This window comes from Cryptomeria japonica, chromosome 9, assembly GCF_030272615.1.
Source record: "Cryptomeria japonica chromosome 9, Sugi_1.0, whole genome shotgun sequence".
NCBI classification, from domain to species: domain Eukaryota; kingdom Viridiplantae; phylum Streptophyta; class Pinopsida; order Cupressales; family Cupressaceae; genus Cryptomeria; species Cryptomeria japonica.
The window spans coordinates 555,745,284-555,768,026 of record NC_081413.1 but is presented as its reverse complement, the minus strand read 5'-3'; the positions used below and the strand labels follow the sequence as shown (position 1 = coordinate 555,768,026).

General features: G+C 32.9%; 1 protein-coding gene and 1 long non-coding RNA gene across 3 annotated transcripts in view; both read left to right on the top strand.

Moving 5' to 3' along the window:
* LOC131070605 (disease resistance protein TAO1) overlaps nucleotides 1–22,743 on the top strand; it is a 103,818-nt gene that overhangs the window by 51,071 nt on the left and 30,004 nt on the right. The gene's annotated exons all lie outside the window — the stretch shown is intronic.
* Nucleotides 15,523–15,930, top strand: LOC131858053 (uncharacterized). Its single transcript, XR_009358856.1, has 3 exons — nucleotides 15,523–15,591; nucleotides 15,714–15,791; nucleotides 15,877–15,930. It is a non-coding gene; the product is annotated as an uncharacterized LOC131858053 (long non-coding RNA).

Here is a 22,743-nt window from a genome sequence, read left to right as displayed (position 1 = left end):
GGGTAGTCACGTTGAGAGTGAAGGATTAGATTGGAATTGGATGAATATGAAGATGATGTTAAATGAAGATGAGGATTAGGACTTGTCTTGGAATGATGATGGATTAGATTTGATTATATTTGGATTGGATTTTATTAGATTGGATTGGTCCTTGGATTAGGACTTGGTTTGATTGGATTGGTCCTTAGATTAGGACTTGATTTGATTGGATTTGGATTGAATTGGATTGGTCCTTGGATTAGGACTTGGTTTGATTGGATTTGGATTGAATTGGATTGGATTAAGTTGGATTTATTTGGATTTGATTTGATTGGATTGGATTTTATTTGGATTGGAATTGGACGAGTCCTTGGATTAGGACTTGATTTGATTGGATTGAATTTGATTTGGATTGGAATTGGAATTGGAATTGGATTAGGACTTGATTGGATTTGGATTAGATTAGATTGGTTGATTGTTTGGATTGAATAACCAGACTAAGAAGATGGATGGATTTGATTGGATTAGAGGAAGAACAAATATTAGTTGAGGAAGGATGATTGCTTGAATAGATGAAAGTGGATTGGGGGTTAGAGAATTTCTTGGATAGATAGAAATGGATTAAAGATTTGATGATGACAAGATGGAATTTGGAAAGAGGGAGGATTGATTGATTGTGGGGGATGGACTTGGCCAAAGATGTCAAGTAAAGAAAACACAATGGTCCAAAGAAGTTAGACTCAAAAGACACTCATGCTCCTTCACAACATAACCTATGGAGAGAAAAGACAATAGTCGATGGATCCCAATTGGTTTCCCAGCTACGCTTACCTAGAGCGGACACTTAGATGCTTGACCCCATTGGCTCCCCTCCACGACACTCACTTCTCGGGGCAGCCAAACATCAATTCCCATGAAAACTCCTCATGGCAAACTTTGTGTCTCTACTAAAGGTCATAAAAATATGGGCAGCTTCAGAGGTCCGATCTCCTGCACCAATGACTAGAAGGTTTTTTGGCCACTATGAACAAGGTGTTTAGTAAGTCTTCCCATTAGGAGCTACCTTTCAAAGTTGCACAAGTGCAATTGAGGCCTATAGCCCAACGAAGCACCAAAAACTTAGTAGTCATGCAAGCGTGATTGAGATCTCTAGGATCCTACTAAGAACCCAATGTGAGAGTGAACTCTCATAGAGCCCCAACCATTGACCCTTTCATAGTCAATGGCCTATTTATTATAGTGAGTTGGGAACCCTAGGTCCAGGTGTACTCACTTGGGTCATTCCCCTCTTACCTTCTCAAAGAGAAAGTTGGGAGGACAGGCCCGCTAAGGGTAAACATGCAATCAAACAAGGAAAGGTTTGAGGGTCGAGATTTTTTATTGTCTATGCAAACAAGAGCATACCCTCCTACCTCTACACTTTTCTCAAACACAAAAAGAAAGATTTCTTTTACCCCTAATTAAGATCTAGGTGCCTAGGTTAAGAAAAACACAATGTTTGGTTAAGTCTCTTAGGCAACCTGCAAAACGACTTGATTAGTAGTTTGAAAATGAAGTCTTCAACAAGCGTCCCGCAAAAGACAAAAGAATGACAAGAATATTTTTTATTTTTTATTTTTGGAAATGAGTAGAAAAACAAGAACAAAAACTTTTCTACTAATGACAAATATGGATTTGGAGGAAACTTTGATGGGTAAATGGGGTTTGACTAGATTTTTTGCCACTTTCCAAGGGATGGGCAAGCATAAAATGGGGATTTTGGAGGAGAGGTGAAGGAATGGAAAAATTTGTCCAAGAGGGACAAAGAGGAAAAAGTTGGAGATGGACAATATGGGAAAATTTGGAGGTGATTGGATAAAAGTGGAAGGAGTAATGACAAACCCTAAAAATAAAGGAATGTGGGATTTTGGGCTTCAAAAAGTGAAATTTGGGATAAGGTCCCCAAGGAAGGAAATGTGCAAAATGGAATTGCGGGGGATCTAGTGGAGTTTAGAGGAAAACAAAATTAAGATTAATTCCTGTGGACGCGCTGATTTGTAGATAGTCGCGCTAATGCATAGGCGCTCGCACCAACAGACAGATTATTAAATTAAACAGAGTAGATAACAGGAAATGAAAAAACATAGTCGCGATGATTATCAGGTGCTCGCACTCATACGCGGGTGCTTGCACTGATTCGCAAGCGCTCGCACTGATAAAACTAATGTTAGCACCCGAAATTCAAAATTCAAATTTTTACTAAAAATGCTCGCATTAATCGCATAGCGGTTGCGCTGAAGCAGAAACAACAAAGAAATAGAAATGAGGAGATAGAAAAAGATAGAAGAAGGAGAATGCAGAGGAGATAGAAGAATGTTCGTGGTGGTCGCGCTGAAACACATAGCCACCAATTTTTTTTAATTTTTCCTGTGGTTACGTGGAACTTGAGGTGCTTGCGCTGATTCAGAAATGGTCATACTGATATGCGTGCGCTCGCGCTGAAGCGTGAACCTGTGAAAAAAAACTTCACAAAAAACTCAAAAAATCATTAAATTCAGGATGTGGGTCCCACCAGACGTGCCAAAATGAAGAGGGGAAAACAGATTAGAAGGTTAAATGATCAAAACATAATGAAATAAATATGAAAATGCTAAAATATCATAAAGAGACTATTTCACCTTGCTATTTTACCTTCTCCTTCGGATTGAGCTTGATGAAGTGAAGGCACCCCTTGATGATGCTCCACTTGATGTGCTCCTTGCTTGATTTTGGATGTGGAATGCTCTCCTTTGAGCTCAACAAGGTAGATTGATTGATATTTAGATTGGATTTGAATGATGGATAGGAGGATTTGGATTAGATTTGAGAGGATTAGAAGAAATGGCAGCATGAGGATGCATGAGAGGTGGATCTTTTTGTGAGGATAATAAGCTCCAATTTATAGATTGGAGGAGACCAATGGAGGGCCAAGATTGATTTGATTATGAATGGTTGAGATTGATTTTAGATAGAAGGCATGGATCAAGGGTTCCTTGGGAAAATAAACAGGAATATAAAATTCCTTTGGAAAAAGGGGGGAGAAATTTTGATTTCAAACTTGAGGAATTAAAAATTCCAAAATAAGGATGCATTGAGGTTTTCAAAGAAATTTGAATTTCTTTGAGAGGCTCAATGTTGATGTGACATGAGTGGGAATTAAAAATTGGAGAATAATGATAAGCATGATTATGAGAGATTCTAGAAGGATTAATTAGGTTGAATGGGATTAGGAAAAGTGATTTGTAGGAATCACATGAATAGGTTAATTAATTAAAATTAATTAACTGAGTGGGTTTAGAGGAAATAATTATTGGAGGGGACTTTAGAGAAATATGGGAATAATTAATTTATTTGATAAATTAATTATTGGATTATAGTGACAGGATTAATTAAATTAGATTTAATTGATTCTGAGAGGAATAAGGATAACACAATTAAAGTTAATTAATTATGTTGATAGGCTTAAATTAATTAAATATTAATTTTAGGTGTCTACAACCACACCTCTCAATCGCATCCCTATCAGCCTGTGATAACCACAAAATCAATGACCACGGTCTCAGAAATCACTCTCGCGACTGGAGTATGCCAAGTTGTGCCTACACAATCACAAATGTCAATCATTAGTTCCCACATCTATCCTATATCCAATCAAAACAAAATCAACTTGAAACAAAGAAAGCATCATATCAAGATCCATATCGAAAATCTGACCCATATTGAGAAATCAATCAAAGGACCCATATCAAAAATCAAAGCATCATATCAAGATCCATATAAAAAATCTAACCCATATCAAGAAATCAATCAAAGGACCCATATTGAAAATCCAAGCATCATATCGAAAATCAAAGCACCATATCAACAATCCAAGATCCATAACACAAGCAATCCAAGATCCATAACAAAAGCAATTCAAAACTCATAACACAAGCATCACATCAGGAGTCATATCGGACATCAAGAATTGGAAGTCATATTGGACATCAAATTCATATCGCAAGGAAAATAATCACAGATCCACATCATAAGAACATCGGGATCCTCACCAAAACAATCACTCAATTTGGCATTCCATATCGGAAGCAATTTCAACAGTAGACTCAAAAATAAAAAATCAAACATCATTTCAGCAGGCAAAAGATTGGCTCAAGACCCCTCTCAGACCACTCAGTAGGTACGTATTCAACCCTAAGCCATCTATCTATTCTACTCACCCCTCGACGCATTTTTCCAAGACTTTTTCACCCATTTTGAACCCTACATGCCAAAGTAGACCTCCTACATGCTAAGCTGCTACTTATGCATTATCTTTCTTCACCAATGCGCTAGAAACTTTACTCTACGTGCTAAATTCCTCTATGTACTAACTGGTTTTTCCGTTGCACTACTATGCTAATCCAATGTGCTACTCTATTAGACGTGCTATCCTTTTCCCCCTACGCACTAACTTGTCGACCCAATGCACTAAAAAACTTGATGCGCTACCCTAACCTGCCAATGTGCTGTAGAATGCACTTAAATGCTAACCTAACTAGGTTAACCCTACGCGCTATCTTTCCTATTGTATGCACTATAAAAATGACCCTACGCGCTATCTTTCCTATCGTATGCACTATAACAATGACACTACATGCTAAAATGACAAATTTTCAAACAAAAAATGAAAAATGTGATCAAAAGAAGCAAAATCAATCGAACATGTGGCAAAATTTAGATCACTTACAGGTGGGCCATACGCGGTGAGGCTCCGGTATTGATGAACGTGCTCAAATCAATGCGATGCATAGGGAACAACATTTTTCATCAGAGCTCAAGTGTCACAATCACAAGGAGACAAATGTGCAAATGATAAGAATAAAATCACTTTTTACCTTTTTATAGGGTAAAAGTCAACAAGGTTCATAAGTGGGACATATATTTTCCTCATTTTTATCACTTTTCACCTTATCAAAATCATTTTCGGGAGATGAATCAATTCAAATGCATTCAACACAGTCAAAATATTCAAAATGCAGTTAATTCAAAAACGCTCATCAAATCAACAAATTTTTCAAAATCCTTGATTCATCTTCCGAGGGGGCATCATCAATATCATTCAATCTGGGGCATCATAACAACATTTCGACACAAACATCATATTCGGCAAAATTTTCTTTGAATCAACATGTGCACACATGTCACTTCAAAGAGGGGCAAAATGTAGATGAATAAAAATGACCATTTTCCTAAATGAATATTTAATATTTATTTTAACCCCATTCATCTATTTAATTAAATTCTTCATATTCATCTATTTGACTAAATAAATTACTCAATTTATTTAATTAAGTTCACCTAAGCCTTTTTTCCCTTTAATTAAATAAATCACTTTATTTAATTAATTCCCCTTTCCCCCTTTTTAATTAAATTTACATTTAATTAAAATGATCCTTGCAAGTAAATAAATCTAATTTATTTATTTAAATTCCCCACTTGTATTTATGCAAGTTGAATCTATTTTTGTTGAAATAAAGTAATTTATTTTAATTAAAATTCCCCTCCATCCACTTGCAAAATCCTACATCTCCCATTTGCCTCCTTAACCCCCTTCTAGATTCTTCTAATCACTTCTAATTTAGCCTAAACTATCTCCTAAATATTGTCACATCCTTTAGCAAAGGGAAGTCACTTCCCAAACCCAATCTTTGAAAACCATTAAAGGCTTTATGTCCTCAACAAGTTAACCCTCAAAGTCTTCATAACCATTAATGGTTAACTCAACCTTCTTGCATGATTAGAGAGAGACTTTCTCTCTAACTCAACCCTCATCTAACCCAAGGGTCTCATCAAGCTTTCATGGCTTTACCCTTGGTTATTTCTTTAACCCTTGCACAAGAGTTTACCCCTTGGGTAAAGGCTTTGTCCAATGGATATCCCTAGTCTAACCTTAACCCTTACCTCCTAGGGTAACCTTCATGTCTTCTCAAGCATTTAATGCTTCTTACATCTCCTCTCAAACAGTCTCTTGTTGACAATTGTCACCATTTTATTGTGAGAATTGTGAACATGGATTGATTAACTTTCAATTTCGACCATCCATTGCCCTCTTTTCCCTATAAATAGAGCTCTCATTCTCTCATGAATAGATCCAAGTTTCATGCATCTAATTTATAGTCATTTTAACTAAGCATTTAGCCTCTCGTTGATAAAAAATATTTTAATAGCATTTTAGAAGCATTTCAATATCATATCATATCCATGTTAGACTAATATATCATGCTAGGATAAGTTTACTAATCCTTTATCTTATCATCATCTTTTATGCTAGTTTAAATCATCATAGATTCAATATCATGCATATCTAGGAATGCATTCATGCCAAATTAATCAAATATCACTCATTCTTGGAGTTGTCATTCTTAAGTCACCTTGCTCAGTGATATGAGAGCAAAGGAATTGAATTGAGGGATCCTGTGAGATAGAGAACAATGGGACACTTCTTTGGAAGTTGAGCTATTCAATATAGTTCCATAACTTGCACCAAGAGTCTCATTGGTGTGTGGATCTTTTGAAACTGAATTTTGTGTTTTCTTACCCCACTTTTCCCGCACACAGTCGATAATCTATCTTGTTGAAGGCCAAGTGCTCAACATAATGATTAGGTCGCATTGTGGCTCCTTGAAATCAGCCCGTAGAATATCATTGGTCTTCCATCCTATCTTTCTCTCCTCTCCGAGCCAATTTTCATTAATGTGTCTTTTAAAAGAGGTGGTATCATCATTCCACACCTCTTTGGCTTCCTCCTCAGTTGTCAACATGTCTTCCTCTCTTGAAGGAATGCGAAATACATACCCTAGCATATCTACTAACAAATCTATTATAATTGTATCTTGATCATCTGTGCAGTTCCTAGTGTCTGCGTTATAGAATTGTGCAATAGTCATGATGAACTCGAGGGTGGATAGATTATGAAAAAATGGTAGCCTCTACTAGCCCTGATCTCTTAATTCTCCTTAAAGGGGCCTCCAATCACGACATATCCAACTGTGTCCTACTTCAGTATTCATCACCCATTTAATCTGATTGTTCAGCCTGGAAGAAAAAACCTGCCCTTGATAGTGATATTTCATGGTTGTGGGGAGTGTATCCAATTCCTTGTCTTTCTTGCTAGAGGTTGGGTCCATCTGATTGCTTTGATCTACAAGAAAGAACCACAAATTAGCCTATCACATAAAAAATATATCAATAATATCACCCACTTCAGGACTCCAAAGTTTTGAGGTTCCGGGGTGGGTAACTCCTTCTATAACAACTAACTTCGGAACTCTGGGGTCCGGGGATCCGAGGTTCCAAGGTCAATATAGGCTAAAATAATATGGCTCGAACCTCTGGGGTTTCGGGGTAGACAAAACATTGGAGTCTGGAACTCTAGGGTTTCGGGATAGAAATGAGTTTAGAACAATAAAGGTCGGAACTCTAGGGTTCTAGGGTTGACTAGTTCTAAACTTGGCTCATTCAGGACTTCGGGGTTTCGAAATCCCAGGGTGGTTTAAATGATGGCCCAAAAGATGGTCCGAAACTCTGGGGTTTCGGGTTGGGTAACAGTATGGCCGCATATATATCTTGAAATTTAAAACATATAATGAGAACTCAACATGCAAAATTATTTACACAATGGGATAATGTGGCTCCAGTCCTCATTTTCTATATAAATTATAAAAGTAGGAACTCCATCATATTTTATTTTAAATTTTCACTCCATATATTATCTAAGACATGGAAAACTGATGAATATGTCCTTTTGTGTAAATAATAAAAAAGAATGGCGAATGAAATATATAATTAATAAAATCATAACATTTCCCACTATAGGCTCATTAAACTAGTAGTACATAGAGTTCAATGTAGAAAAACATCCTGATTATATTGGAGGCCTACTTGTAGCAAGCATATAATTTTTTTTTTCCAATTATGGGTTAAGAAGAAAGTAGCTCATATTTATCCCTTGATTTATTTGTGTCGAGGCCCACACCATTCAAGTTGGAGCAAGCCATAGTTAACATAGAAGAAAAAAGATTTTTAATTATATTAATAAATTCTAAGGAGGACATTGAAACAAATCAAGCCCTTGTTTGGTCCTTTAGTAAGTAGATTCATTTTATTTTTCAATTGTCTACATTTGCACAAGTTGCAAGTAGATTTGTAATAGAATGATTCAACTCAAAAGTGTAAATCATAAGGGAATGGCTAGGTCAATAGTTAAATTTTATGTTTAATATATTTTAAGATAAGAGTTTTTTCAAGTGTAAATAAGGGATTTTCTACAATAGGGGTCAGTGCAAGAAGATGAGTCCACTTTTTGGCCAAAAAGTGGAAGTGTTTTCCCTGTTTTTCAGATTTTGTTTCATTTGAGCTTAAATTTTGAAACACTTAGAGATTGAATCTTGGAAAAAGTCGGTAATATAAAAGATAAAAGATATCCCTTTGAGTGTACTTTTAAAATATGTAATTTATTTTAATACCCACATAATAAAAAATAACCTTTTGAATGGAGTTCTAAAAACTATGTTTTAAAAATGCTTGTTTCAGGACCATACCATGCATGTGTACGACCCACAATTTTTGACACAATTAAAATTATTTTCTCAAACCATTTTGGGAAATGGTTTGTAACACACTGAAGATTGATGAGCATATTTTTCTATATTTTTTTTTCAAATATTTTTTTTTTAATTAATTTTTTAATGGCCATAATTATCTTTTTAAAAATTTGACGTGTACGACCCACATAATTTGACATAAACTTAGCATTTTTTGAATTTTTTTTTTAAATAGAAAAGAATTTTGTGTAGATTGATGACATATAATTTTTTTTTCAAAATTCATTAAAATAAAAAAGTTATTAAATTAAGAAAATTAGTTAATATTTCAAATTTATGGACCTGATTTAGTATAAATTAAATGAAAAATAGTTAAAATAATCAATTTTTAAATTAATTTACATATTTAGAATCTAGACAGTATAATCTGAAATGGGTTTCAATTTCGTATAAAAATTCTCTGATTAGAGGCACGTAAACTATTTCAGAAGTTCATATTTGTGCTTTCATTCATGGAGCTTTGAATTTGTAGGTTCATGTCTTAGGTGTGGCCATCCCAGGCCTATCCTAGGCCTAATCCCGAGGCAAGTGGCGGGTTGTGGATTCAAATTTTACATAACGGGAAATGGGCCCCTGTTCCTGTTTCTAAAACGGGGGCCCGTTTCATTTTTGCTTGTTGGATTTAATAACGGGCCCCCGTTTGATAAACGAGGGCCCATTGTATTTAAATAACAGGGCCCCATTTATAAATAACTGTTACTGTAAAAAAAAGATAGATTGCATCGATTTACCACACTATCATTGAAATCCGTACTGACAAAGATTTTTTACATCATTTGGCAGTACTTTTAAATATTTTTTACACGATTTTTTGAAGAACTTAGTAAAAAGATATTATTTTTTGAAGACGAGTTTGTAAAAATGGGTTCTAAGCAACGTCAAAAGAAAAAAAAGAGGACAATGACAGTGGATGAAATTCAAGCACAAAGAGAGAAGGAGGCAAAATGCCAAAGAGATCAAAGATCACAACAACGACAATTGAATAACACTTTTGAAGCATCTAGTTCAGTGCCCGTTGTAGATAAGACCATTGAAGACATCATGATGGATGCAAGAAATGTAGAACCACACATGGGTATGACTGTTGATGCAAATGTTGATGTGGATGCGAATCCTGGTATGTTTTTAAATCCCGATGACGATGATGCCAATCAAATTGCTGATTTAAATGAAGCTGGATATAAATTTCATACACTAATATGAAAAGAAATAAAAATTGAAAATATTACACCACTGTCTCTGACAGAAAATGAATGTAATTTGTTTACTATTGATAGCAATGTGCTAGATAATCTTAATGGGTTAGTTTCTTGGAGACAAATCAGAACACATGCGAACAGATTATATACACAATTTTTCTATAATAAAAAGTTAGGATTCCAATGTCAATTAATGCTACAATTAATAAAAATGTTAAAAATGCGTAAAGTCATAAAAAAATAGGTATTTATGCAAAACCCAAAAGAAAAGATGAATCATATAAGCAAGTTGTATCTACTGTTGCCAGTGCCATCGATTCTATAGGAAAAACAAGTCGATCTAAAGATAAGAATGCAACACGTAGAGTTATAACGACTGCTATAGTTGACAAAATGATTGTTAGTAAAAGAATGTTAAGTGATATAAGTGGCTATTTGAACTTACATCGTAGAACCTTGTCAAGAGTGACCAAAAGAAGAGACACAATTGAAATTGATCCACTAAACCATTGTTGGAGTTTTAGTGGCAGACTTCAAAGGTCGGACATGAAATTAAATGATGAAACTAAACAATTAATTGCAAAATTTTGGCATGATAACACTAGAGTTTCATCAAATGCTAGAGATGTTTTAAAGTTAAGGGTGGGATCAAAAATTCGTGATCCTCATCCAAAACATCTTCTTGGCATGACTCAAACTGAATTCTTTAAAAAATTTAGTGATGAATCTATGTTAATGAATTTATGAATTAGTCAAAGATCATTTGAAAAATGCAAACCCTGGTATGTTAAAATCAATAAACAAAGAATATCTTGTTGTTGTAAGGGTATGTGCAAGCTAATGAGTCACAAATTCACGGAAGTCTGCGTGTTGGAAAACGTGCTCCGTAAAACGGGCCCCCATTTTTAAAAAACGGGGGCCCGTTCAAAAAAATGGGGGCCCGTTAACGGTTTGGCCTCCCGAGCCGAAAGGTCACGGGGTGCCGAAGCCAAATAAAACGGGCCCCCATTTTTTCACAAAACGGGCCCTCGTTTATGGACAAAACGGGCCCCCGTTTATAAACAAAACGGGGGCCCATTTTTAAAAAATGGGGGCTCGTTTTGAAATTCTATTTTTACCATTTTTTTGGACAATTTTTCATTTTCACTATTATAGTGAGTTGACAAGAAGAGATCAAAAACGGGCCCCCATGCTGTGGTTTCCACTTCAAGCCTCCACCACTATCCCAGGTACACATTCAGTCATCTATTTTCACATTTCATAATTTTCTTGTATATTTTTCTTTTTTTTTTGTGTATTATTTAGTTTTTTTTAATAGTAGCATATAAATAAATTACTTTTTATATTTGTAAATTCTTGATTTTGATCTAAAATATTTTTGAACAGTTAACCCTAAACCGTAATCAACAAATTTAGAAACCAAAACCAAACCTAGATAATTAACAAAATGAAATCGACACAAACAATAAACCGAAAATGAAATGGAAACAAAAATAAAAATGTTCGAAAATGAAATTGGAATAAAACCGAACATATGTACCTAAATTGTTCTTAATCCTCATTAGGCAATACAAAAGTAACCACTAAATTAGTATAACCTTAAAAGTAATTAACATTACTCTTCAAATTTTAGATATGAAAGTTTAGGCTTAGGTTTATGCCATGTCATGGCATAAAGGTCCTATTATGGTCCTATTATGTCATGTGATGGTATAAAAGGATCAATTATGGACACAATTTTAGAGCAAAGCTAGATAAGTTACTAAAATTGGAGTTTGGTTTACATAGGTTCATAAAGGAAGCTAATATGCCAAATATATAATTCATTAATACAAAATAAAAAATATTCTTGAATTATAATGTTGGTTGATAATGAGTTTTCTAAATGGGGTGCTAATTATATATACATCCGAAAGATTTGAAAAATATAATTCTCAAGAAGTATTTTGAATATCTTTAGAAGTATATTGGTATATCTAGAATGTAATTTATATTATAAAAGATTTAATATATGATTTGAAGTTGGTAGATATTTTGAGGAAGATTTATTAGATTATGTTATGATTAAGCTAATATTAGAAGAATGGTTTTAACAACATCTTTTGGTTTTAAAAGGTGCACAAGGTTTGAAGTTGAAATCATATTCGATTGTATATAATATTAAATTGTTAAGGAGCTATTTTTTTTTAAAATAGTTAATTTAAGATATTAGTTGAAGCTATTTGAGAATGTGAGATAGTCCTAATGAACACACGAATTAAATTAATGAACCTAGGACAATCACAATGAACATATGATAGTCCCAATGAGCCTCAAATGATCCTAATGAATGTAGGGCAGTCTTAATGAACCTAAGAAAGTCCTAATGAGCCTAAGAAAGCCATAATGAACTTGGGACAATCCTAATGAACCTAGGATAGTCCTAATGAACCTACGATAGTGTAAACAAGCCTAGGACAGTGTAAGAAAAAATCACTACAAAAAAGACCTCAAATGCGTTAAATGAATTTCCCAATAATGCACTCGTGTTTATCTTTTTTTGGTCATTTGGCTACCTTTTTTTATAACATCTTGGTGTATACGCCCCTAAGAAGACCTTTTCCTCAAAAATTTCTTGGATCATGAACTCCTCATGTGCACCAAACATAAGTTGCCACTTGAAAGCTTCTAATGCACACAATCCTTTCAATCAATCTACTCCATTGATCTCTCAAAACAATTTAAGCACCTTACATCCTATTTTTATGCTTGCTTGCATACACATATATTGCTAGAATTTAGCAATTCTTTATAGCTTCTATTTTAGTTTATTTATGAAAGAGTATAAATGAAGCTATATTTAAAGTCAAAATTGTAAGATCCCCTCAATCATTGAGGTAGAATTCAAAATTGATTCCACCTCTAATTATATGAAAAATTTAATTTGTCTATACATATCAAAATCTTTCAAAATTTTGCATATTAAACAATAAAATATTGTGATGAACAAGTCTCTAGAGTCTTAAAAACCTTTATTTTCATAAAGTGCCAACACTGCATTTTTTCCCTAAAATATTCTCTTTGATTAATACAAAATTTTAAAATGGTTGCCACTAAAAGTATTAGGTCAACGAAAGGAATTGGGATATTTAAAAATAGGCTTTCATCACTTTTTTAGCTTCATTGAGTTGTAGTTTGTTCATTGACTTAATAATTAAGTGCTTGCAAGTATGATAGTGGACCCCTTTGTGCGTGAGCGCATTCCTAAAGCTTTCAATTATTAAAATAAAAAGCATTACGATGTGATGATTTGAAGGAGATGTATCCGTTAAAGAAATATTATGGATGCGTATTAATAAGGATCATATAGTATTTTAGGAATTTTATTTGGAATGTTAGTCAAAATAATATTCTAGTTGATAATTATAAATGCATGTGTAAAATATTGTTGAAATTGATTATTTTAAAAGTAAATATTGCAAGGTTAATTTTGTTTTTTATTGTTGGCATGTTGTGTTGATTTTTATGTAAGAGTTTCATTTCTTATTCAACTTTGTAAGAGAATTTGTGTATGGATTGATATCTTAAATTTTATAGAAAGATTATATATGAAAACAAATGATTGCGGAGTTTTATAATAAATGATTTATAGGAAATAATATTTTTTGAAGATTTTGTAAATTATAATTTTGTGTAGATTTGATTATGGGAGAAATTTAATGGTGAAATATGCTTAACTCTTCAAAAGTTTTGATGTTTTGTCTTTACATGACAACCACTTAGAATATAATATGTTTTAAGTATGTCATTTATAGTCATGGGAGATTAGTTTTTTTTTAAGATTGTCTAAAGACTAATCAATGTAATATGAATTGATGGCAATTATCTCAAAACTATGTAATTGAATTCTAATAAATTATCATGTGTACACTAAAACACTAGAAATATGGAGCATCCAAACACACACGTGCATTTTTCAAAATAACTTTAAGTTAAAGTTAACAAAATATTATGTTGTCTTAGTAATATTGTTTCCATGCTATATATTCTTACACTAGAAGGAGGATCATCTTATTTCTCACTTCTTTATTGATCTTATGTATGAAATATTTTATATTGATTTTAATAGTTGATGCATTTTACAAGAAATGAATTTATTAAATTGAATATATAATAGATTTATGATGTTTCATTGAAAGTTTTTATTAAGTTTTGTGCGCAAATTTTATATTTCAAGATTCAATAGTATGTACATGTATATTTTTTTAAGTTCAATATTATATTATATATTTCATGTGTATCTCATTCAACAACATAGAAATGTTACTATTTATAAATGTTTTTTTTTAATTTAGTAAAATAGATTCTTCTTTGACATAGAGTTGTATATAATTCATGTATATCTTTATATATGCAGGAGTTCTTTGCTATCATGAATGTCTTTGACATAGATGAACTATTAGGTGAAAATCCCCCACCACAACCCCCTCCTCCTCCTCCTCCACCTCCACCACCACCACCACCACCACCACCACCACCACCCCCTAGATTGGATGAAATTCGTTTAAGAGAACGAATTAATGAAAACCTACAAGTGATTGAACAAAACATTGCTGCTATCCAAAATGAGCAAGTCACACCACCCCATCTTGTAGAGTTTGCAAAATCAATGCAAACTATTGTCGAGTCAGTGTTGATTCTCAATTAGATCAATTTCATAGACGATGACAAGAGTTGCGTGATTTTTATGCCGATGGTTTAACTTATAGACAAATCACTGATTTGAAAATAACCAAAGCTCATTTATGTCCATATTTTACCAACCCAAAAACAAGAGAACCAATGCAACCTAACCAGAAAAGAATTTCAATTAGGTGGTGTGTGCATCTAGAAATGGCTAGATACTTTTGGGATAGATGGTGGATGGTTTTTGATTATCCACCACATCGTAATTATGAGGTCCCTTTTTATTTTTTGAAGAAATTATACTGTGAGTTTGTAATGAACCAAAAACCAAATTATTTTGATATTAAGTCATTCCAGGGTGTTGGTCGTGGAATGCCACAGCATAGATTAGGGGCACGGAGTAATAATCCCCTACCGGATCCACCCATAGTTCCACTTGTTTCTCCATCGATTCCTGTAGATGTCCAAAATACATCATTCATTTCGACATTAGATGCTTTGACTTCCCTCACAGGTAACCTGAGTGAGCAAGCTGCTCACATGGCATCTGCTCCTTGATGGATGCCACATATGTGTTCGAGTTGTCATCAGATGTGTGTAGGTCCTACTACTGCTGCAGGATCTACTTCAGTTCTAGATGAGCATGATGCAACAGATGATAGTATGATGACATCTTATATGGATTTTCTTTGCTCGGATGTTCATCTTGACCAGGTATAGATATATATACATGTACATGTCAATCTTTTTATGTACTTCATTAAATATAGGTATAAAATAAGTGCATCTCTTTTTTTATACAATCTAATACTTCATTAAATAAATCTTGTTTATGTAGATAAGGACTACGCCTAATATTAGAGTCAATATTGCATCTACTAGAACACAACTCGGCACACCTTATGGGGTATAGTATAAATTTCTATCTAGACATTGTACTAGATCTTTTAAAGTTAATATGTTATCATCGTATACTATATAAATTTTCATGTTGATACATTGAATGCTTCTTTCTCCAAGATTCAGGTCATGAGGGACCCTCTACATCACATCGAGAAGAGGGTCTGACTATTGTGACACCATCTATGGTATGTATCTTATAATTCTTAAATTAAATATGAACTCTTACAATATTGTAACTTAACTTGAAATTATTTAGTACACATATATATGTTCACTAAATATGATTTCATTAAATGCATGTATGCAGGTGGACACTACCATTAGGATAGGTTATCCTCATAATTTTGATCAGAGCCAATTTGAATGTACATCGACATCCTTTGAGGTATTAATATGTAATACTTAATTTGATCTTATTTTGACTCTTAATTGAAGATTTAATTGGACACTTTGAATTTGACCTTGTACAGGAGTTAGCTAGCACTACATTTGGTGTTGATACTGCACAAGATACTGCTAGAGGAGATACTGCTAGAGGGTCTGATGAGCATATGGTAAGTTTGTAACTTAATTTATGAATTCTACTATATTTGATAAATGATTCTTTTAATAGTTAATTTCAAGTAATATTTTAATATTATTTTTTTATTGTACAACATGAGACAAGTGGATCTGGACCACGTCCCGGGGACAAGAGAGATACTGCTATAGGATCTGATGAGCATATGGTAAGTTTGTAACTTAATTTATGAATTCTACTATATTTGATAAATGATTCTTTTAAAAGTTAATTTCAAGTAATATTTTAATATTATTTTTTTATTGTATAGCATGAGACAGGTGGATCTAGACCACGTCCTGGGGACAAGAGAGATACTGCTAGAGGATCTGATGAGCATATGGTAAGTTTGTAACTTAATTTATGAATTCTACTATATTTGATAAATGATTCCTTTAATAGTTAATTTCTAGTAATATTTTAATATTATTTTTTTATTGTACAGCATGAGACAGGTGGATCTGGACCATGTCCCGGGGACAAGAGACCACGAGATGTTATTGATGATAGCACTTAGATTTTACTATTTATTTGGCTTTGATATGTACTTTTTTATGGACTTTACACGTTTGTTTACACGTGCACATACTTTATATATATGGATAGTTGCATAATAGGATTAGATCATATATATTTTGTGCATACTTTATATATTTTGTGCACATTAGATATTATGTGGAGTGAACATCCTGTTACCATCTAGACATATATATGGATTAGATATTATATGGATTATGTGGACTTGAAATTTTACTGTTTATTTGGCTCTGATATGTACTATTTTATGGGCTTTACATATTTGTTTACACGTGCACACACATACTTTATATATATGGATAGTTTCATAATAGGATTAGATCATATATATTATGTGCATACTTTATGTGTATTGTACCCATTAGATATTATGTGGACTTGAAATTATGTGCACATTAGATCATATATATTGACTTGAAATTTTGTGCATACTTTATATATTATGTGGACTTGAAATTTTATTTATGGAAGTTGTGCTTAAACAACTTTATAGGCATTACGTGGACTTGTAATTTTATTTTTGGAATTTCATTTAAATAGTTCTTGTGATTAGATAAACTAAATGTGCATACATCATGAACTAAGTATCGAAACATATCTTATAATTATAACATATTCTAAATTAAAAAGTATCATTTAACAAATATAATGAATAGAACTTGATTAAAACATAATTATCTCGTTCATAAATTTGACCAATAGTCTCTCATTTATGTATATTGTACACAAAATGTAATCAAGAATACATATCTAAAATAAAATAAACAGTCTATTTAAATAACTTTGTTTTCATTGATGCCTTCTACTTGTGGTAGACTTGAAACAAAATTTTACTAGATTCATTTTGTTATACCATCTGCATCCTCTCTCTTTTGCAAAGCATCTATAATTGTCTCGTGCTCTTCCATAGAGAGAGTCCATAATTGTTTATTAACAGGGCTGCCACGATATCTATCCAATTTTATATTAGTTGCCACTACCAAATGTGAGTAATGTATAATCTTCATCTCTAATTCATAATCTTCTAATGCGGGCAATCCATTCTTTCTTGTTAGATATTTGCGTAGCCAAGTGCCAACAACAACCACAGATCTTGTTGGATAGTCATAACCATCATCATCTACTCGAGGAGTAGTTAGCTTATGTTTTGGCTCTACACATCGAGCCAACCAATACTTTGTCCCCTCTTCATTGTCCTCTGGTGCAACAATAGCATAGACATGTCCTATGCACAAAACAATTTTATTTTAATATTTAATGAGAAATAAAAACAAAAATATACACTGTAAGATTTCATAAATTTATGTACTATTTAATAAATCAAAACAAATTTCAAAAATAATTTTACCTTGTTGTATAAGATCTGAAATGCGATCATAGTCATTTGATGCAAACATTTGATCCATATCTTCATCAGTTCTTTCATGCAGATCATTTGCATATATGGGTGTCAATGATCTTTGTTGCCATTCTTCAACCCATTCTTTATTCTCACAAAATTCCCAATCTCCGGAAACACAAAATTGACAAAAGCAAGCAAGTTGCCTTGTGAATATAGTCCATGTGTTTGAATTAGAACTCTTAAACGAATGCCATTTAGCTGATCCAATGATGGTATTACAATCATGTCGAATAGGAATACTATCTTCCTCTATCAACCAGAAGAAACGTCGAATTGCAGAGTTTTCAGTTGATCCTTTTGACAACTTTGAATTACACCAATCTACAATTGCACGAGCATCTCTGAATTTCACTGCATCCTCAAATTTCAATTGTTCTTTAGGAAGAGCTCTTTTTATACAGGCACTGGCTCCATCGTGTTCCCCCTTACCATGTCCCGCTTCAAAAAAACTCCATAAATGTTGGACATTGGTTATCTTGTGAACTTTGCATAACCAATAAAACATTCTTGCATTTTTGAATTGTCCAGTGCAGTTATCTGACCATATCATATGTTGTTTCATGTCAATTTCTCTTTCCTTAAGATTATCATAAAATACCTCGAAGCAATGTTGGACAAACTCTGAAGAGTGTAATCGATTATCACTAACATAGAAATGATACTCCCTCAAAAAATTTCTGTTATCTTCTGTATTGTCATGTCATGTCTATATATAATGTGCACAAATATGGCCACTTGCACTGAGTTGTAGTATTGTGATTGAGTTTCCTCTTGTGGTTTTAGAGTATAATTTTCTGCAAAATCCACAACTGATACTATTGTTCCAACTGGAAATGTGTTCTTGCATATGCGAACTGTCCATCAAGCCATCGGGCATGTTGGGAATGTTTCACATATTTTGGAACAATATGAGTTTTAAACTCACTAATAAATGCATTCACACTATTCTGTTCTATAATCAATTCTAAACGTTTCCCCATCTTTCCATCCTTTAGAGGGTATTCTATATTTTTAAATCTCCTAACATAAACCATTTTTTGTCCAAACTCAGATGAAACATGTTCATGTAAACATTCACCTATCAAAGAATAGTTCCCACATAAATTGCAAGGACCATAAATGCATGAACTGGAAAGAAATAATTGTTCATTAGGTGGTTTACAAAATAAACTTCCAATAAAATCTTTTATAGTTTCAGGTGGAACATAAACACCACAATCCTGCACAAGATCATTACCATGCAACATACAACGAATATATCGAAAAACATCATAATAGTAATGAAACTGGACATGAGTTTTACAACAACAAGATATTCTTTGTTTATTGATTTTAACATACCAGGGTTTGCATTTTTCAAATGGTCTTTGACTAATTCGTAAATTCATTAACACGGATTCATCACTAAATTTTTTAAAGAATTCAGTTTGAGTCATGTCAAGAAAATGTTTTGGATGAGGATCACGAATTTTTGATCCCACCCTTAACTTTAAAACATCTCTAGCATTTGATGAAACTCTAGTGTTATCATGCCAAAATTTTGCAATTAATTGTTTAGTTTCATCATTTAATTTCATGTCCGACCTTTGAAGTCTACCACTAAAAATCCAACAATGGTTTAGTGGATCAATTTCAATTGTGTCTCTTCTTTTGGCCCCTCTTGACAAGGTTCTACGATGTAAGTTCAAATAGCCACTTATATCACTTAACATTCTTTTACTAACAATCATTTTGTCAACTATAGCAGTCGTTATAACTCTACGTGCTGCATTCTTATCTTTAGATCGACTTGTTTTTCCTATAGAATTGATGGCACTGGCAACAGTAGATACAACTTGCTTATATGATTCATCTTTTCTTTTTGGTTTTGCATAAATACCTATTTTTTTCATGACTTTACGCATTTTTAACATTTTTATTAATTATAGCATTAATTGACATTGGAATCCTAACTTTTTATTATAGAAAAATTGTTTATATAATCTGTTTGCATGTGTTCTAATTTGTCTCCAAGAAACTAACCCATTAAGATTATCTACCACATTGCTATCAATAGTAAACAAATTACATTCATTTTCTTTTAGAGAGGGTGGTGTAATATTTTCAATTTTTATTTCTTTTCGTATTGGTGTATGAAATTTATATCCAGCTTCATTTAAATCAGCAATTTGATTGGCATCATAGTCATCAGGATTTAAAAACATACCAGGACTCACATCCACATCAACATTTGCATCAACAGTCATACCCGTGTGTGGTTCTACATTTTTTGCATCCATCATGATGTCTTCAATGGTCCCATCTACAACAGGCACTGAACTAGATGCTTCAGAAGTGTTATTCAATTGCTGTTGTTGTGATCTTCGATCTCTTTGGCGTTTTGCCTCCTCTCTTTGTGCTTGAATTTCGTCCACTGTCATTGTCCTCTTTTTTTTCTTTTGACGTTGCTTAGAACCCATTTTTACAAACTCATCTTCAAGAAATAATATTTTTTTTATTGAGTTCTTCAAAAAATCGTGTAAAAAATATTAAAAAGTACTGCCAAATGATGTAAAAAATCTTTGTCAGTACGGATTTCAATGATAGTGTGGTAAATTGATGCAATCTATTTTTTTTTTTACAGTAACAGTTATTTAGAAACGGGGGCCCGTTATTTAAATAACGGGGGCCCGTTGTTAAATCCAACGGGCAAAAAATGAAACGGGCCCCCGTTTTATTATGCAAAATTTGAATTCACAACCCGCCACTTGCCTTGGGATTAGGCCCTGTATAGGCCTGGGATGGCCACACCTGAGACATTAACCTACAAATTCAAAGCTCCATGAATGAAAGCACAAATATGATGAAATGAAATAGTTTACGTGCCTCTAATCAAAGAATTTTTATACGGAATTGAAGCCCATTTCAGATTATACTGTCTAGATTCTAAATATGTAAATTAGTTTAAAAATTAATTATTTTAACTATTTTTCATTTAATTTATACTAAATCAGGTTCATAAATTTGAAATATTAACTAATTTTCTTAATTTAATAACTTATTTATTTTAATGAATTTTGAAAAAAAAATTATATGTCATCAATCTACACAAAAATATTTTCAATTTAAAAAAAAAAAAATCAAAAAATGCTAAGTTTACGTCAAATTATGTGGGTTGTACACGTCAAATTTTTAAAAAGATAATTACGGCCATTAAAAAATTAATTAAAAAAAAATATTTGAAAAAAAATATAGAAAAATATGCTCATCAATCTTCAATGTGTTACAAACCATTTCCCAAAACGGTTTGAGAAAATAATTTTAATTGTGTCAAAAAGTGTGGGTCATACACATGCATGGTATGGTCCTGAAACAGACATTTTTAAAACATAGTTTTTAGAAATCCATTCAAAAATTTATTTTTTATTATGTGGGTATTAAAATAAATTACATATTTGAAAAGAACACTCAGAGAGCTATCTTTTATATTACTGACTTTTTCCAAGATTCAATCTCTAAGTGTTTCAAAATTTAAGCTCAAGTGAGACAAAATCTGAAAAACAGGGAAAACACTTCCACTTTTTGGCCAAAAAGTGGACTCATCTTCTTGCACTGACCCGTAAAACACATGTTCAGTTTCGTTACTATTATGATGTTTTTTGATATATACGTTGTATGTTGCATGGTAATGATCTTGTGCAGGATTGTGGTGTTTATGTTCCACCTGAAACTATAAAAGATTTTATTGGAAGTTTATTTTGTAAACCACCTAATGAACAATTATTTCTTTCCAGTTCATGCATTTATGGCCTTTGCAATTTATGTGGGAACTATTCTTCGATAGGTGAATGTTTGCATGAACATGTTTCATCTGAGTTTGGACAAAAAATGGTTGATGTTAGGAGATTTAAAAATATAGAATACCCTCTAAAGGATGGAAAGATGGGGAAACGTTTAGAATTGATTACAAAACAGAATAGTGTTAATGCATTTATTAGTGAGTTTAAAACTCATATTGTTCCAAAATATGTGAAACATTCCCAACATGCCTGATGGCTTGATGGACAATTTCGCATATGCAAGAACACATTTCCAGTTGGAACAATAGTATCAGTTGTGGATTTTGCAAAAAATTATACTCTAAAACCACAAAAGGAAACTCAATCACAATACTACAACTCGGTGCAAGTGGCCATATTTGTGCACATTATATATAGACATGACTATGATAGTACAGAAGATAACAGAAATTTTTTGAGGGAGTATCATTTCTATGTTAGTGATAATCGATTACACTCTTCAAAGTTTGTTCAACATTGCTTCGAGGTATTTTATGATAATCTTAAGGAAAGAGAAATTGACATGAAACAACATATAATATGGTCAGATAACTGCACTGGACAATTCAAAAATACAAGAATGTTTTATTGGCTATGCAAAGTTCACAAGATAACCAATGCCCAACATTTATGGAGTTTTTTTGAAGCGGGACATGGTAAGGGGGAACACGATGGAGCTGGTGCCTGTATAAAAAGAGCTCTTTCTAGAGAACAATTGAAATTCGAGGATGCAGTGAAATTCATAGATGCTCGTGTAGTTGTAGATTGGTGCAATTCAAAGTTGTCAAAAGGATCAACTGAAAACTTTGCAATTCGACATTTCTTCTGGTTGATAGAGGAAGATAGTATTCCTATTCAACATGATTGAAATACCATCATTGGATCAGCTAAATGGCATTCATTTAAGAGTTCTAATTCAAACACATGGACTATATTCATAAGGCAACTTGCTTTCTTTTGTCAGTTTTGTGTTTCGGGAGATTGGGAATTTTGTGAGAATAAAGAATGGGTTGAAGAATGG